This window comes from Strix uralensis, chromosome 5 (genome assembly GCF_047716275.1).
Source record: "Strix uralensis isolate ZFMK-TIS-50842 chromosome 5, bStrUra1, whole genome shotgun sequence".
NCBI lineage: Eukaryota > Metazoa > Chordata > Aves > Strigiformes > Strigidae > Strix > Strix uralensis.
In genome coordinates this window covers 78,301,528-78,315,175 of record NC_133976.1, presented here as the reverse complement: position 1 = coordinate 78,315,175, position 13,648 = coordinate 78,301,528, and positions in this window count along the sequence as shown.

The following is a 13,648-nucleotide window of genomic DNA, read 5'->3' as shown; positions in this document are numbered from 1 at the left end:
ATTTAAAGTTGTTCTTGGTGATATAACTGACATATTATAAAAAAATGCAGCACATTCTGCCTTTGCTGAAGGAGTACAATGAGGTCAGATTTCTGACAGAATTCTAGATAAAAGAAATACATTTTAAGGAACTGCAGAGCAGGAAAGGAAATTCTTTAAAAATAGAATTCCTCTCACCACTGTACTCTGAAGGTGACTAAAAAACAGCTGTCCCAAATAATGGGGTTTTATGCTTTGATGAGGCAAACAGTTATGTGGGTATAAATTGCTATGACTAGCAAATAAATGCTTCCTATATTATCAGGGAAGTGCTGAAGAAGCACTTAGGCTTTGGGGATTTTTACAAACTGGTGTTAAAGAAATCCTGTATCTTGATGGTAGGGTAGGAGGCATGTCGGTAAAATTGTTTTCTGGCTTGGAATCTTTTTTAAAAGATAATTTTCTAAAGCTGAGTGGTTTTTCATTTTAAATTTCAAATGAAACTGTCTTTTTGTAATGGCTTCTGTTTGACCACACTCTTCAATTTCTTTTGGGGGTAAAAGGAATAGTAAAATCTAACAACTAACTTGTCTGTGAAGGTTTTTTCCTACATTCAATTGGTTAAATGACTAGAAAAGTGAAATATAAGGGGAAAAGTTATCAGTTAAGATAAAAAATTAGGAATGTTTTTTTGGTCATGTTGCCATTCCCACTTCCACTCATCAGCCACAGAAGCCCCCAGAATCAAATAAGCACATTAAAATCTAATTCCTTTAAAAGAGACCTACAGCAGAAGAAGGCTAGATGCCTGCATTCTGAATTATTGTTAAATTCAACAAAGAAGCAAGCGACCAGACAATTACGCCACACCTTAGTTTTACATATGTCCTGTAAATGTCTCCCATGGAATTTCCCCAACCCACACTTACAACACGATTCAGTGAGTCTAGCTCACTCAAGTTTTCTAGGGTGTATCTGATAAAGGTAGGTATGAAAGAAACATGAAAAAAACATGAAGTGAATCATGAGTTTATAAGCTAAGGCTTCTGGTTGCCTGTTTTATGAAATTGTTATTAAGCTGTCGGTCAGCTAACTGCTTAATTCAGTTGCATACAAGAATCTAGAATAAAGATATGAGAGGTTTAATTTAAAGTCACTTCTTTAAAGATCACTTCAAAGATATGCAGAGCTAGGGACCCAATTCTAGAAAACATTCAGATGTGGTCTTATATTCATGCTTAATCAGGAGCACATTTTAACTTAAAATTAAGTATGTGCTTAACATGCTCAGACAAGTTGAGCTCCTGATTACTGCATGCCTTGTATTATAGCTCTCAAAAAACATGTCAAACACCTTACAGAAACAAATATAAATAGGATTCTAGAGAAGGCAGCTTGCAAGTTACTCATTAAGAAGATGCCTGAAGTGAAAATGAGAAACATTCCACATCAGTCTTCAAACTGAATAGCATTTTTGACCTGTGTCTGCAGTACTTTTCTTATTTTAAGTCAAGTTCTTAATGTTACCTGTCCAAAATATATGTTGGAGGCTTTAACAGCTTTTAGATTCAGGGAATATAGAGCCTACTCAGTTAAATTAAGTACAACAGAAACATAACATATTTCACACACAGAGCCTAAGAGATCAAACTTTACTCCATCCCATGTCAGGGATTTATAACAACGTGGGGCATGACCTGTAACTCTTGCCTCCTTCCAAAGCTGATTCTAAAAATATGCTGAGAAAGGTCCATAAATCCAAATCATGACAGAAATAACTGAGTAGATGTTTTTATGCCACTGTGTGCCTCCTGTTGAATTTTTGTTCAACAGTGTTAGCTGAAATGCACGGGAAGCAGAACTGCTTCTTCCTTAAAAAACCATCTTCTTTAGGACTGCTTAATTATGCTATTGATCAGACACAGAAAATCTCACAGGTGCAGTACAGTTTGTGTTGGGGACATGTTTTTATCTGTCCCATAAAAACTCACCTGAATTTAGATAACATTGCAAGCCACTGCAATTCTTCACTCATGCTCAATGAATTTTTATACTTCAGCGTCTGAAGCTGGAGGACCCTGAGCAAGGGCATGTGCTGTGTTCCTTCTCAGCTTCTTCCCAGGCAGGGGACTGTGCATGCACTTTTCCACCAGCACATGCTGGGTACAACTACTGCAGGGGCAAATCAGGACTTGCTGTGTAACTGAAGCTTTGTACCAGGATATAGCTGAGCACTAACAGTGCAAGAACTGCCTTTTCCCTGATCTTTCAGATCAACTTTTTCTTTTACCGCAACCTGGACAGCGCTGAAGCTTCATGGGACAAGCAGCTGCCTGACTGGAATATGGGCACAAGAAGGGCTGAATTGGGGAGGAAGCAGTACCAGAGACTGCTACACAGCACTCCACGTGAGGTGTAAGCAGGAAACTGCGACTAGTAATTAGAGGAGCAGAAAATGCTGGGAAGTAAGACTGGGAGCTGGAGGTCATTGGAGATGGAAGGTGGTTGCACAGACATTGGCTCTGAACTCCAGTGTGCTCAGTCCAGTGTGTTCATGTGTTCAGTCCAGTGTGCTCAGTGGAGTGATGGGGAGAGGTGCCAGAAAGAGATTTGACCAGGATTTGAGAAGAGCGGATTGGAACCTATTTGGCAAGAAGATAAAAAGAAGGGTGAGATTCATAAGAGAATCTGGACTAATTTTGTGCCATCTGGATGAAGAGAGTAGGATTGGGGATGAGAAGCCTGGGCCAGCATGTCTTGGACTGAGTGGGGCAAGAAGAATAGAAGCCAAAGATAGTGGAGAAGGAAGACTGGCTTTTGAAAGATAAGGGAAGGAGGGGGCAAGCTTGAGGAATACAGGTAGAAGGACCAATGTTCTCTTCCCACTCCCAAACTCCCAAGACTATAGTGGAGCCCAAGATTTCACCTGGACTCTTAATGCTTCCTTGCTGCAGCAAATATCTGTGAGATTCTCTGGTGAAGTAGGAAGAGAGCAACCTGCTGTTGCCATCAGCTGAGCAGTTGTTAACTGAAATGGTGGAGATGCAGGTGGCAGACTGAAGAGATTTTTTTTTATGCCAGGCTTTTTCCAAATTTTTTTTTTTTGTTAACTGAGGAATCTGAAAGCTGAGCACAGGGAAGCCTCTTCCAGGAGAGTGCAGAAGCACTCCAAAGACAGAAAATACCAAATCAAAACATAATCATCTCCCATGATTCCTCCCTGGGTGTGTATTTTAACATTTTCCTCTAAAGGACGCTACTTTTTTTCTGCACATGGAATAAATCTTGCTCTAATGGTGAACTGGGACTGTTCAGTAAATGACTGTCATTTGCAGAAACCCTGCTGCATCTGTTGCAGAAGTTATAAATTGTCTAGTGAATAAGGAAGAGAGAGGATGCTCTCAAAATTAAAGCAGCTGAATGCTACCCTGGAGAAGTGGGTTCTGACCCTGTCTCTACCACAGAGTTCCCAAATGATGCTAGGCAAGTCCCTTTGAACAAACTTTCACAGGTGGTCACTTACTGTATGTTCCTCATTTTTGGGATTTCTGACTTGAGACCCCAGTATCAGATTTGCAGAAATGCTGAGCAGTACCAGCTGCAAGCGTAGTCACTGAGCACTGGTCTGAGCCCACAAACTGCCCTCAAATGCTGAACTCTCTAAAACATGAGTTCTTAGGTATATCAAATACACAAAATTAGTGTGTATTCTCTAATTTAATTTCTTTGTGTCTTCATCTGTAAAGCAGGGATAATAAAATTATCTTCACATCACAATGCTCTTCTGAATATAAATGTCTTCATGCTTATATAGTATTCATATGCTGTAATGGGGGGAGCATAAAAAGTCTATAAAGAGGTTAGCAATTCTCTCCTGAAAGCAACATATGACCATGTAGTAAATAAGGCTTGGGGATGCAATCAGTATTGAAATCCCAGTGGTTAATTAGTCACTAAAAGCACAATTCCATACAAGCACTGAACGAAGGAAAGATCTTGTAGCAGAAACAGCTGGTGATCATGTCAGAATAGTACCATAACGTGTACAAGGTGAGGGCAAATTAAAGTTGTACCAGTCAAATTAAATTTTGCCATGTTGGAATTAACTGTTGATTTACTTTATTTGTAATCTTAATATCCTTTTAAAGGAGTTTTCACTGTGTTCACAGACAGGAGGGCTGTGTTTTTACTAGTCTCCTACTTTAGAATATAGTCACACCTTCCTTTTTTTAAAAAAATTATTGACTTCTAAAGGGATTTCTTGATTCTTACCAGAAGACACTTTAACAGCAATAACAATTTTTTTTCCAAAATATTTTGAAGACTTTTGAGTCAGATAGAGGTATTCCTATAAAACAACATTAACAAAAATGTAACTAAGTAAAAATTCCTTTCCCACAATCCTCAGATTCTCAGTGTTCATCTCTATTTTAAAAATGACCAAAATAACAAAATCTCAGATCAATTACAGGCACAAAGCACATAGAAAGTTGTAGGAAGGGGAATCTCTAGGAGTGCTTACAGGTCAGAGATGACAAAGATATTGCTACTGCTCCATTTGGGAAAGTGTCTGGGCTGAGCTTGCAACTAATTTTCCAAGCAACGTCGGCCTCAGCAGCACCACATGAGGAATTAGGATTACTAAACAGCCCCTGTCTTCATTCAGACTCTAGCTAGTTATAAGAGCATGAGATGTGCCTGTGGCTAAGAAGCCAGAGCTTTGGCACATCTGCTCTCGTCATTTCATGGTTTCATTCATTTTCCAGCTGGCCATGGCCTTCTAACACAAACATGACATGAAGAAGATCTTGATATGGTAGTGCAAAAATAATCCATTTATATACTGATGAAGAGAGACATCAGGTTCTTTTTTTATAAGCAAAATTAAAAGCAGAAAAAGAACATGGCTATCTTATCCTCTGTACATCATTTCAAAGTAATCAGATTGTCTCTTGCTCAGTACTATTTGCCTACAGTTAAATATTAAGCATCAGTGACAATAAATCCCACAAGCGACCTTTTAGAGTTCTCTGATATTTCAGAGTACAAAAACTGATGAAAAAATATTTGCTTGTGAAGATGACATAGACCAGTAATAACTTGGGAACTGAGAGGTACCAAATGAAAGGAAAATAAATGAAAAAAAGTCACCAGGTTTGATTAAAATCATCTCTGTTGCAAGTATGGAATTCCCACGAGAATACTAGAAAACAATTGTAAATCTACTTTTAGAAGACTTATATGACTCAGCATAATGTTTATTACAAATAATTTCCTCTTTTTTCAATAGAACTTGAAACTTGCTAACATATAGTAGCACCATTCTCTCAGCAAAAAAGCAATATTTCCACACCGTACATCTCAGCAGACATACTAGTTTTATTTTAAGTATTTTTTGAAGAAGAAGTAAATGCAAACATTACACAAAAAATACACAGAATGTATTTTTATACAGAAATTATGAGGTACTACATAGGTAGATAGCCCTTGTGTGGCAAGAGGGTGTGCAAGACTAAAAGCAGTTCAGCTGGTAAACGTGCTTATTCTATGTCAATGTAGAACATTTGCCTTGCCCAGATAATCCAGATTAGCCAGCCGATTTTGCTAGTTGGAATGGGTACCTGGGCGAAAAACCTCTCTCATGGGTCATCTGACAAAAGAACAGAAGATGCAGCAGACTCCTCTGAAATTACACTTTTTTCTGCACCAGCAGTAAACTATGTTATAGAGCATATTGTCTTTGGTGCTACTGGAAGTACTTTTCTGCAAAATGCCCTTTATCTGATTAATACCTCTGAATACATTCCCATTTTGCTGCTTCATTTCCAGTTAAACTATACACACTCAAGTATTATGTGCCATTTAGGTCTCCCTTTACCAAGCATCCATTTTAGTTGGGATTCTAGATAGCTGCTTAAGGTAGTATGAATATGTTAGTTATACACATTAGTATACTATTGCAAGAAGCTTTTGAAAGCCCATTGTTGCTTGCTTTTGATGAGATCCTTTGCTCCTTCTGTTTATCCCCCATCACCATAAGTAGCTGCTCCTGATCTCCAGATCATTTCCCTGTGACATTCAGGTGATGTGTGACACACCATGTGAACAATTGTGAATTTAGCTGATGGACACACAGAGAAGTAAATGAGCTCACAGAAGTAAAAATCACAAGAAAATTTTAGAAAGTTTTCACTGAAACTAGGAAGCTTCAATGGAAAGTAGGGTCTAGCAGCTGGTTTTCTGATTTCTTGCAAAGGCATTTTTAAGTTTTTTTATATTTGCTTGGGATGTTTCCCATATGTAGCTGTCTGCTGTCTTCAAAGGCTTTGGGCAGAATGTCTGAGAAACATACCAACCCCTTCTGAAATCTATTGCCCTCTCCTACAGTGGTGATGATCCTGCTTTTTCTTTGGTGTGTTCAGTGGCTACAGGTCTTAAATTTGTTGCAAAGTGCTGAAGAGCTCTCTGGGGCTCAGGGTGTCTCTTGATTATGCTGTGGACTTTTCTGAATTGCATATCTAAAAAATTGGTTGCTTGTGATTGTGAGTGACTAGAGCTGATGATCTATTTGGTCCCTTCTGTCCTGTGTTCCAAATTGTTTTGGTGCTATAAAAACACCAACAATCTAGCCATAATACAGCAAGGAATTTTTGAACTACTATGTGCAGAGATAGTGTTATCATTCATAAGTATTCATGTTGTCATAAACATATCTCTTCATACAGCTGGTGGAGACTGAGCAGAGGTAAGTCCTTATCAATGGAATTTCATATTTTGTCTAACACAGGATGAAACACTGTACAATAAGGCCAAATTCTGTACTGTTGCTGATTGCAGTACAAAATGAAATGTGACGTAGGGTTCTATAATTGTTCTGGTTCCTGCCAAATTACACTTTTTTAATCATAAGAAACGCTGGGAAAAGTACTGAGCTTTTAAAAGAACTTTCTGAACTGTTGGAACTGCTAATTTAAATGCATGCATGTTAAGCAAATATTTGTAATAGAAATATAAGTGGTTTGGTGGGAACTCATAAAGAAAATAGAATTTCTATTCACTAGCTGTCAACAGGGAGGTCACTCCCATCAGAAAGTGGAAGGCTTAAAGGAGGAATTAACAGGCATATTCAGATTCAGTATATTAGGACAGTAGATAATGTAGACAGTGGATAATGTGGTGACAAACACAGGCAAAACTGTTGTGAGACAACAAAAGGCTTCTAGACTTTGGCTCTCTCTATTTGCATGTTTTAATAAACTGGTTTTTTGTTTTGGTTGGTTCCCATGCTTTCCCCCTCCGCCTTGCACAAGCTTCACCTTGAATTTCTATTCTAAATGAAGAGAAGCAGGAAGATAAAAATTTAGCTGAAATCAATGGATTTGGTTTGTTCCCCCTGTCATAATCATGACACCTTCCCTGTCCTTTAAAGGAGTGACTTGGTGGGCTAAAATATTTTCACAGGTATAAAAAAAGTGATGGCAAGACACTTGGACAAAACCATGCAGAACCACTTGTTAAGGTCATTCTGTAGGGCTGTCCACAGCATATATACTACCATTCATACAGCTTCTCCATGTGTGAACCAAAATACTGCTGCTCAGGATATGGCTCACTTGCTGCTCATTTGAGGATCACTGTAGTATTAAAGGAGCCATTAACCCTGTTAAGAAGTCCTGGAAGAGAGATGTGCTTCAGAGACTTAGTTCCAGCAAAGACACAAGTTTTAGGGGCACGTCTGCATGTGAGCTGACAGGGCTGTGCATTGCTCTTCTAGCAAGAGGTGAGCCTCCTCAAACACTGAATTAGGGAAACTGTCACCAGGAATGAGACCTGCGGCCTAAAAAGTAATGGAAAAATTCCCTCCCATACTAATCCTTGTGAGTTTTGGATCAGACCTCGGAGAAGAATGCACGACACAGTCCTTACAAGGATAAAGTAGGGGAGACACGTGATGTGTAGAGGAAAGAGGAGTCTAGAAGACAGCTTCTTAGGAGGTTTCTGAAAGATGGAGGAAGCAGTGTAGAAGATGATGGGACTGTGTGAATACAATACCCTTTTGAGGGTATGAAACCAAGAACAAAAGCCTTGCACAATAAACATGTCATTTACACCTGCACCAAGTAGCTAAAACTTCAATGGAATAGAACTAGACGTGTGCCAAGGACAAATAACAGCATCACTAACTATACTGTGAATTTTCGGCCCAAAATTATTTTTATTTTCAGAAGCAAAGCCACTTGAAACATATTTATGTAACAAAGCAAAGTGTACACAATACAAATTCTTGCACGTACCATTAGGCTGGCCTACTCTTATAAATAGGCAGTTTGTCCTATATCCTGTTCATACTATACTGTTAGTATCTGAAAATAAACCCAGTCCTGAGGCAACAGTAGAAAATGAGGATTTATCCTCCTCTTTGCAGTCTGCGAGATCTCTGGGACAGCCAACAGCCCCACAGTCTGGTGCTACTCGTGTACTGCACCAGAACCGAGTTTCTAGGTTCCTGCTTTCGAGCTGTGGGTGCATATCTGTCGGCTGATTTTTAGATTAGTGTGCCACTGGGAAACTCTTGGGATTGTAGCTTTAAGCTCGATATGTTGTCAGGCAGTCCAGATTTCAGAAATACAAGTCATAAGTGAAGAAATTAGAGTAGTACATAAAAATAATATATAGCAAATACAAGCCATTATAAACAGACCAATTGAAGACAAAATTGCTGAAGGTTTAGCCAAGTGTTTAAAAGTAGCCATGCTGTCAGACCATCACTGGGAAAATGATTAGCCCTATGAGCATGTGTTTAAATGTAGGTTGAGAGGCAATCAAAAACATTCGCAAGCAAGCATATCACACTTCTAAGCTTCTGAACCCCTAAGAGTCAGCAATGCAGCTGCATCAACCAGAAGGTGATCTTTCACCAGAGAACATTCTAGCTCACAACTGTGTCTAAAATCTCTCTTTTTCTGTCCATTTTCCTTACGTCATCTTCCAGAATAGACAATACAAATCTAGGAGTTTCACCAGAAGCTAAAAGAGGTGGATGGGGAAATGGGGGCACCAGGCACTATTATGATAACGAATGTTTTACACATGTCTACAAAAATTCATGGGAAAATCGTTAAATTACTACATTTTGAAGATCGATGCATGCAAGGTTATGAAATGATGTCACAGTTCAAATTAACACAATTATCCATCAACTGTTCCTAAAAATAAAGATATTAGTCTAATGACTGACACTTTAAAATTTTAGAGTAAAGTTTTCATAGCACTGTACATCAGATGTTAGCAAAGGAGGCTCACTGAAACTGTAGTACCTGAAGTCCCACAGTTATTAAAAATCCATGTGCTCGGCGTTCAGCAGCTGTTCAGAAACCATAGGAACTGCTTAAAGGGAGTTTATTACAGGGCCAATGCACAGAGCAGTCATAAACTGTGTGTAGAATAGCTCATGTAATTATGCTACAATAGCATTTAAGAAAACAGTTTCAGCCTTACCTTTAATTAGCGTATTGAGAGGTGAAGAGGAGCCACTTGCCTTATGTGCCCTTGAGGTCCAGTGTAACCCTTTCTTGCACTGGAGGTACTTAACTTTACAAACAAAACCTGACTTTTCCATTAGCAGAAAATTCTTCTGAAGAAGGACAAAGTAGAATTTTGCTTATATATAATTCATAGGTGGGGAAGTTCTATCAAATCAAAGAGGTACTTCTTTTCTTCCTGAGGAACATGCCACAAAACAAACTACAAAAAACTTGTGTGAGAAGGAATAAGCTATGATTTACTTTGGGTATGCATTCGGGGATGGGAAGGTACTTAAATTGAAATGCAGCTCTGCAAATCTCTCTGCATAAATCACTGCCTGTTTTCCTAGTTTTACTTTTGTTCTTATGGAAAGAGATAGAATGATAGCTGCACTCCAGAGCCTCAAAAAACTCATTTTATCTGCAAAGCAGGAACAGCAATGTGAACTTCCTTGTGATACGCACATCAACACATTGGAATGAATTGCAACAGTGTAAAGCTACCAGCAAACACCCCTCCAGCCCCAACCTTGTTCTGCTCTCCTTTGTACTTCTCTCTCTATAATGTTGATATTTGCATTGGCATAGTCATTCATACAAATTTTGTGATGAAAAAATTGCCATATTTCTGTCAAATGAGTAGGGTTTTTTCAGGTGCATGAGGAAAGGAAGTGTGGAGGGGAGATGCAGTTGAAAAAGCTACCTGGACAGCACAGGTCTTTAAGATGTAAAAGGTTGGGAACCAGTTAGATAGGATGGATTTAGGGCACTGGACAGAAAAATAAATGGAAGCCTACTGGGGAGAATGGGAGTTGACTAGTACCATGTTGGCTTCAGTGCTTTTTACCCTAAAGGGTTCCCTGAGTTTTGGTTCAGGTCAAGATATCTCCTACTGATGTGGCAGTATACATAGTTACCCAACAACTGAAAACATCAGACAAAACGCCAAAATTAGGAGGCTTCCACCCATGTTCTGAACAACTCAGGGATGAAATAGCTGAGTTTGGGTTTGGACCAAATGTCCTTCTGTAGCCTTTTCCAGCCTCAACTGTTCTGTGATTCTGTCAATTACTATCTGTGGTGTGTGATCTCTCACTTAGAAGTGCCTAGCTACCAGAGGACTTTCAGTGGCAAATGTGGCACCTGGGTCCCAGGGGGGATCCAGAGAATTGCAGAGCAGGAAGCCAAATCACTGAAACCTACAATTTGGAATAGAAGGTGTTGGAAATAGAAAATACTAAGGAAAAGCCAGCAAGGCCTTTTTAAATTTATACCTCAGAAACATGGAAACTATTTGAGGGCATCAACAAGTATGTAGGCAAGGGTCAGAGGAGTTTGTACAGTTGACTGAGATTTCCAAAAGCTCTTCCCAGCAGAGGGCAGTCCCCCAGCACAGACCTGTTCAGCCCTGCACTAGTCATGATACTCATAAATCATCAGGAAAATAGGATAAGGCAGTAAGATATTTTGCGAGCGCTGTATTATTGAGGAAAACAGTGATTATGGCAAACTACGAAGAATTGCTGAAAGACCCTATAGTACACTAGATGATGAAACAGCAGCTGAAATTCAGGATTTAGACAAGAAGGCAGAAACTATCCTATCTTTGTATGGATAGTGATAGCTTCTAATCTATTACCAGTCAGGAATGAGATCTATGGAAAATGGGATAATTCTATGAAAACACCAGCTCCAATGTGTCCGTTCACTCATATACTGGGAGCAGCACCATTAGCTCAAAGCAAGAGCAACACATTGGCAGGACAGGATGGACAGGAAAGGACATTATGCAGCTGATACTACCTGCAGCTTGCTGTCTCCTGCAGCCATCATCTTCTGCATTCGTGCATATTAAACCTTTGGAAGTTGCTTCAGAATCCACTAACTTATGGAAATGGTATAGACCAAACTTCCTAGCTGGAAGGTATAAATGCCATCAGCTTACGCAAAAAGCTTTTGAAGCTGATCCAACAGCAGCCAGACTGATGAGGCTTTTGTGCTTCCTGGTGTGATACAGGGGATGCCCGCACTGTGACGCAGGAGAAAGAATGAGCACTCTCACCCTCGACTAGGTGACTACTTTGCTCATAGGTGCACGAGTTATGAGTTATGAATTAGAGAACTTGTGAATTAGAAAATTCATGAATTAATGAAGTGATAAGTTAGTGAATTCACATTTTAGACAAGTCTGTACAAAAGGGGATTGAGCCCTTGTTTGAATTCTTTCCTAATGAGCTCATAAAATAAAGTTCAATTTACAGAGTACAATTGTCCTGTAAATATGAGATATCTAAGTGAACCATGACACTCCAAACTCAGAAGTAATCAACAAAATCAAACAGTAGGGATTATTAGGAAAGCAACAGAAGACAAAACAAACAACACTGAAAAGCCACTGTGCACACTTGATGTACTCACATCTTGCAGACCATCTGCAGGGCTGCCCCTTAAAGAAAGACTGTCCTAAGGAGCAAAGGAGGACAAATGCCCAAGCTATGGAATTACTTCCATAGAACAAGACTAAAATAGACCAAAACTTTTCAGTTTGGAAAAAAGACAACAAAGAGGGATATAAAATCATAAATTGAACCAAGAAAGTGAATAGCACTTTTCCTGTGTTTCAGGAAAGCTAATCAGTGGACACTGGAAGGGAAAGGATGCAGGACAGTAATGCTACAGCCTTTCATGTTTCTTCCTAGGCATCTGTTGACAGCCTGTTGGAGGCAGGCTACAGATCTGTATGAACCTCTGAGTGACCCAGTATAACTGTTCTTCTGTTCAGTGTACTAGCTTCTCATTTTGTCACTCCCTTCATGATCTCACAGGGCAAGCAGGAAATAAAACAAGACAAGGGGAAAGGCGCAACAGAACCTGACTGGCAAAAGAAGGAAGCAGGCAGGATTCTTGTTTAATGAGAATCACCGTCCACCTTAACAGTCCCCATGCCTATTGCTGCCAGTCTGACTTAAATAGTGGTATTTTACATCATTGTTTTACCATGATTTAAAGCATGCCTCTGAGTGAATGTGATGCAGCACCAGGAGTGCCAAAAATGATCCAGAGGAAGGCGCTCAAAAAAATGAAAAGGTGGTTCCCTTTCTAAGGAGTTTAGGAGCTCCCAGAGGGTGAGCACATTGCTTGGCCACAGTCTGGTGCCATGGCTGCAGCGCAAGAGGGTGCAGTGACTCTGTGTAGCAGGCGGTACCATAAGCATGGCAACCATGGCAGCTGCATGTCCAGCAGATGCATGCCCATGACTGAGCTTTTTAATAGATATATTCAGATATTGAAAGGAAAGGAGTGTGAGAGGAACCTTCATGACATATCATCAGACTGGCCTTCATGATGTATCATCAGAAAACTGACACAGGTCTGAAACCTTAACTGAGAAGTTTTTCTGGTGCCTAACAATGGTTGAATTCACACACCAGCCTTCTTCCTGCAATTTAAGGTGGTGAAGGAGGCTTGGCTGAGGTCTCTCTTCTCCCCTGGGCCACTTGTTCCTATAAGAGATGTGCAATCTTGCAGCTGCCACTTCTTTTTGTCGAATTTGGTTTAAAATGGCCAAGACATCCCAAAAATCAGCAGCAGGAGGGAGGCAAAGGTCCCTCACACAGTACCACTCCAGACATCACGTTCCCTGCAGTCAGGTTAAAGAAAAATAAACCAAACCAGACTCCAAACCCCACTGAAGAGATACCAAAGCCTTTCGGGTGACCCCAGGTTTCTGGGAGCATCTCAGCAGGAGAAGGGAGACTCTGGCCTTGCAGGCAGTGAGGGCACCTCAAGCGCCCAGGGCTGGGGCCTTGTTGTGATGCAATTTCTCTCCCCCCCCAGCCCCTGGGCCACTCAGTGATTAGTGTGATTCTAAGCCCCTCCTGGGCCACATACTAGTCTGAGGAAATAAACAGTGATAATGACAGTAAACCAGAGTCAAGGTGCCCCTTTAATGAGTCTGGTTCCTGCTTTCCCTATCAATTAACAGAACTGTACACTCATCAAGTTCTTATGCAACTGGAGGAAGACACCAGAATGCCTCCTTGGTTGAGGTGGGCCAGAGTGAAAATTACCTAATGAAAGTCAATTACCTGGGACCTGTAAATAGCATCTCAAGTGAGACCCTTTGAGTTCTCCTGGACCACAGT